Below are 6,000 nucleotides of genomic sequence, written 5' to 3'. Positions count from 1 at the left end.
CTTTGCATGATTATTGAGAACTTGAGGTTCTATGAAGAACAAATATGTTGATTCAGGTTTAATGTCTGCCCATTATTAATCAGACTGGCAAAGAGTCCCCTAAGAATTCAGGGAAAGGACTTTTACAGCCCTACTACCCAAGTTCCTTTGAACTCGAAATGTTGGAGAGAATAGAAGCGGGGACTTTATGCATGCAAAGAATGTGCTCTATCACCAAGCTATTTCTCCTCCCAATATTTCCCCTACCTCCTGCAGATCTGGGGTAGAAAATACAGATGCAATTAGGCTTCCCTAACTATGACACCTGGACTATCATGCGCTGGAACTTAATTTTTATGATGCTGAAAGTGACGCTACTAAACTGTAGCACAATTAGAAATGATCTGGCAACAGGTAAGAAAGCAACAATTTCCCCCTCCCCCCGGGGTCTGATTTCATTCCAGTAGTGATTATCCAACTACGTGGCTTTATATAATGAAACATTTATAACACTTCTCTGTAAAATGGAAAAGTTTCCAGCAATGTTGTGCAAGAGCAGAAAGAATGGATCCTCTCTTATTGCGTCAGATCTCTTTCTTTTCTTCCTTGACCTCCTAGATACTCCAGGCAACTGTATGTTTTACTATGCAACAATAATTAATATCAGTACTGCCTCTTAAGTTAACCCATTATTAGTTCAGTTCTCATTACAGCAGGGAGGTAGAATTTAAGCATGAAAACAAAAGCTATGGAATTGTAGTTCATTGAAATCCGGAAGGCCATGGATTCCTCCCCGCCTCCTCCCCATACACAAACCATATTTCCTATTATCCCCAAGTCACCTGCTCTCCTCTGTCATGGAAGGATAGATTTAATTGTGACAGAAGCACTTTTGGCAGCCATGATTGATCAGCTCTAGCTAGCTTTCTGATTCTCCACAATCTTGCAAGATGTTGGATCAGAATACAATCAGGAAATAAATGTACACCTTGATCCAGCCGTACGTAGTGCTTGACATGCTGGGATTTTAAAAGAAATTGTAATGTAAGCCTTTATCCTATTAGCCTCAGGTATGAAAACTGACAGGGTATATCAGCTAAAGCCTTGGGCTAGGAGCCAAGAGACCAGGATCTAGATCATACACAGCCATGGGTGGATCTAGGTGGGTCTACTGGGTGGGTCTAGAACGATCTCTTTCGGCCCAAAGTACCTTACACAACTGTTGTTATGGGGAGAAACAAAAGGATGAAGCCAATTCATTGTGTACTAAAAAGAAAGACAGGAGATAAATCTAATAAATAAATACAATGTTCCATTTTAATGTGCTATTGTTCTAAAACTATGTGTATGAAGTGCTCAGTGTTTCTTTTACATCGCCTGTTATTCATTACTGTTTACTAGAAACACATGTGTCAGCGTGGTATTTGCATGTTTATGTATCTGTGAGGAAGGGATCTTTTTACAGGCCTATTGCCAGATTCGCAGGTTCTCTGATAGTTGTTTTCAAAAGTTACACTTTCAATTTTGGGAACAGAGAAGACAAATTTTGCCTTTACTTTTGGAGGCAAATTAGGTGTAGCGTTCGGCAGGTTTTTGAAGATAAAGTTGCTCTCCTCCACCTATAATTTATTGGTTGGCCAAGTCAAAGATCACACTCAGGATACTGGTTGGGCCTTTGTTGGTGGCACCAGTTTAATTTGCCAGCAAAAGAAGAGATTGGGAACCAGGGAGAATCTGGTTTTCTGCTGTCTATTATTTTATCTTAGCTTGAATCCCTAAGCTCGTCTCTTCTCAACTTGGCGTTCTTCAGATATATTGGGATCTCAACTTTCAAAGCAGCCGGTTGGCCATGGGATTTGAGAACATTAGGGAAGGCTGAGCTATCAGATGTGCTACCATTCCTAGGAGAAATACGGTATATATTTTTTACTAGGAGAACAGATGTTTTAGTTGCCATGAATTACCCAACTGAGAAACCTTTTCTGAAGCTGTATCCTCTGAACCTCAAGGACTATCATTAAGCCGTAACCAGTTGAAATTGTCATTTCTTTTCTGGCAAAATTATTGAGTGGATGGTTATCATGGAAACATTGTGGACAGCAGGTAATTATCTGGCCCTACTTCAGTTGAGTTTTAGGCTTAGTCTTGCTGTAGAAATGGCTATGAATCACTCAGATTGATGACCAATGTGAGCAAACTGGAGAAATCTATTTCTGGAAATATCCCATTGGCTTTGAGTATCACAGGGCATACTATTTCAATGAACAGGTTCTCTAATTTGAAAATGGTCTGTGCAATATTTTGATATATTGATTGACATATCAACAATGAATTTTTGACTCTGACTTCCAGAAAAATCAGCCTCCCATCCTTATAATAGTGGTTTGCCCAGTAGGCTTTTTATCCCATTCAATTATCTGATTGACATTGTGTGAAATGAATTCGATCTGCACATTTTCAAGACTGAATAGAACAAGGAATCCACATTCTGTACAAATAATGTGCAACAGTCTTAATGTCTATTATCAAAAATTTAAATAGATCTTATGCTATGACTTACTCAGCCAAAAATGGCTTATCACACTTATTGGATCCGATTGCATTTGTACAGAAAAGGAATAAGAAATGGATAATTCATCATGTTCTGAAATACAATACTTTTGTGTTGTCTTGAAATTGTTGCACACCGGTAAGTTGTCACATATATATAAATTCAACAAACTACAAGTGTATTGATAGATAGGCAGTGGAAATGGATTTTATGTGCCCCTCCTATTGCTAAAAATGTGTTCTTCAACATTGGAAAGATAACTGTAGGGCCCCAATAAACACCTGCTGTTATTTGCAATTCATGAATATTTATTAATGAATTGCTTAAAGATAATGTGGATAATATGATTTACAATGAAATATGCTCATCTACTGTAACTTCTGAACAAACCTTTACATGCACATATACATATGTAAAAAGCCATTATATACTCTCATACTCACACAAACACTCATATAAAACACTTTTTGTTATTACTGTTGCCCCCCCCCCTTTCCGCTCCTACTATTTTGCTTCTTTTTAAATAAGTAAAGGGCAAAAGGACTGGCCCATTATGTATGTGCCACAGTGGGGATCTTTCTCTTTAGCAATCACTGAAGCATATTCAGTTGCTAAAGCACAGCAGAATCCATAGCAAAGCATGATGAATCCAAAATGATGACATGTGTCTGATGATGACATCATCAGACAAATGCCTCTTGATACAAGTGCACTGAGTCATAGCGGTAGTATGATGATGCATGCTCATCCTCTATATTTATCAAAGGAATGTACAATCAGTTCCCAGCTCAACTTTCCCTGTTTTCCTGAGCCATTTTCATCATAATTGTGTGCCCATTTTGTCTGGCTTGATGCATCAATTTAATAATACCTTTGCTATCTAACTGTCGTAGTCAATCATATTGGAAAACATTATTCCCGAATCATCTCTTAAAATAGGAAGGAATGGCTAAGTCTTGTTCCACAGGTGGTCCTTGACTTACGACCACACTTAAGCCCAAAATTTCTATTGCTAAGCAAGGCAGTTAAGTGAGTTTTGCCCCATTGTATGATTTTTTTTTGCCAGAGTTACTAAGTGAAATCATGTGGTCATTAAATGTCTCTGGCTCCCCCATTGACCTTGCTTGTCAGAAACCAGCTGAGATGGTTACAAATAACCTCAGACCAGTGCAGCTGTCATAAATTGCAGTTTATGCAGTTTATGAATGCCAGTTGCCCAAATTTTGACCACATGACCTTGAGGATACAGAACAGAATAATAGAGTTGGAAGGAACTTTGTAGGTCATCTAGTCCAACCCCTGGGCCAAGGTGGAGACCCAACACCATTTCTGATAGATGGTGGTTCAATCTTTTCTTGAAAGCTTCCAGTGATGAAGGCCCCACAATTTCCGAAGGCAAGTTGTTCCATTGTTTGATTGTTCTGCCAGAAAAATTCTCCTTATTTCCAGGTTGAATCGCTTCTTGGTCAGTTTCCATCCTTTATACTTGGTCTGGTCTTCAGGTGCTTTGGAAAATAGGTTGATCCCCTCCTCACTTTGAGAGCCCCTCAAGTATTGGAACACTGCTATAATGTCTTCCCTGATGCTTCTCTTCACTAAACTAGACATGCCCAGTTCCTGTTGTCAACTCGCAAAGCTTGACCTTAATTAGGGCATCGGTTGGAACCCTGACACCTGTAACCATTCTTCGTATGTTTTAGCTCCAGTCCAGTAGTGGGTTCCAGATCCCATTGCAACCGGTATGGTGCAACAGGGCCAGGTGTCTACCACATGAACCCGCGTAGTGTGCGCATGCATACTTACTGCCTGCGACACTCCAGCTGCTTGGCCGCGCATTACACAGGCACCGTATGCTCCGTGCGTGTGCGCAGAAGCCCCGAAAACCTCAAATACAAGTAAGGAGCACAGACGGGCAGGCGGGCCTCCGGAGCACTGTAGCGGAACGGTACTTGTTGCTCCCAGCAGGCACTAGTACACTCATATCAGGGCGTACCAGTCGTAACCCACCACTGCTCCAGTCCCCTAATCATCTTTGCTGCTCTTCTCTGCACTCTTTCTAGAATCTCCACATCTTTTCATAGTGTGGTGACCAAAACTGGATGCAGTATTCTAGGTATGGTTACTTACTAAGGCTTTATAGAATGGTATTAGTACCTCAGGTGATCTTGCAACTTAGGATGTTAATGCAGCTTAGGATTGCATTGGCTTTTTTAGCTGTCGCTGCACACTATTGGCTCATATTTAACTGGTTGTCCTCTAGGAGTCCAAGATCCCTCTCACAATTACTGCTATTAAGTCTGGCTTCTCCCAATCTTTATGTATACTTTCAGTTTTTCTTACCTATGTATAAGACTTTACTTTTCTCTACTTTGAATTTCCTTTTGTGTTAGGGCCCAATGTTCAAGTCTGTCAAGATCCATCTGGATCTTGAGCCTAACATCTTGGCTATCCTGCCAGTTTAGTGTCATCTGCAAATTTGATAAGTTCCCCTTCTATTCCCTCATCTAAATCGTTTATGAAGATACTGAAGAGTAGTGAGCCTAGGACTGTGGTACCCCACTCCCTACTTCCCTCATGTAGTACTGCAGTGGTGTGTGTGAAAGTGTGAAAATTGAATATTTTGATATAGCTTTACACTGAGATGCAGTAGTAACAAATAAATAATGTGTCTTTGTATTTCTCAGAATGGAATAATTAATTTACTGTACTGTTTGAATAATTTTAGAGTATTTTTCATCTTTTTCCACTGTTTTTTTTAAATTCTCTGTAATACATAAAACAAATGGCCTATGACTATCAATACATTTTCTTACTTATTATTGGGTTTTTCTTCCAAGAAAGGCTTACCTTCCTTTTTAATATAGTATATATGCCAATGCAAATTCCTTTTAAAATTGGCAATGCTTTTAATATAGTGTGTATTCTTCATGCCACAATCCTCTCCTGTTTTACAATGTTGTCGTTTTGTTTTGTATTTTCGCTGTGTTTTGTTTTGTCAACCGATCAGGTAATTGTTTATTGGAGGCAGATTTTTTTTTATGACCTTATAAATAAATGCTCAAAAAGTGTTGCACCATTTACATACAGAGAAGAAATAGTGGGTCTACATAGGGAAAGCTTTGAAGTGAGACTTACAATTGTTTCCTATCCCAGGAGAGAGCAGCTCTTGCAAATGATCTCACTTTACTGCCTAGCTTCATTGTTGGTACCATTAAAGTTGACACAACATTGGAAAGGGCATAATTTGGTACACTTTTTGAAGTTTCCACCGAACAACTCCTCCTACCCATAGCAAGAAGTTCAAGAGTCCAAGTTAGCCAGAAAGACCAGTTATTTGCCCTGGAAATTCACTCGGGTACAGATGAGCTGATTGATAATTCAATACTCAAGGAAAAGCATTCTGCACATGCTCGAAATGATTTACCTGTATTCTGGCAAGGAACGTTTTCTTTTTAATGGGAGAAAGATAA

This window comes from Natrix helvetica (genome assembly GCF_964273705.1).
Source record: "Natrix helvetica genome assembly, chromosome: Z".
Lineage (NCBI taxonomy): Eukaryota > Metazoa > Chordata > Lepidosauria > Squamata > Natricidae > Natrix > Natrix helvetica.
Note: the sequence above shows the minus strand (reverse complement) of the source record.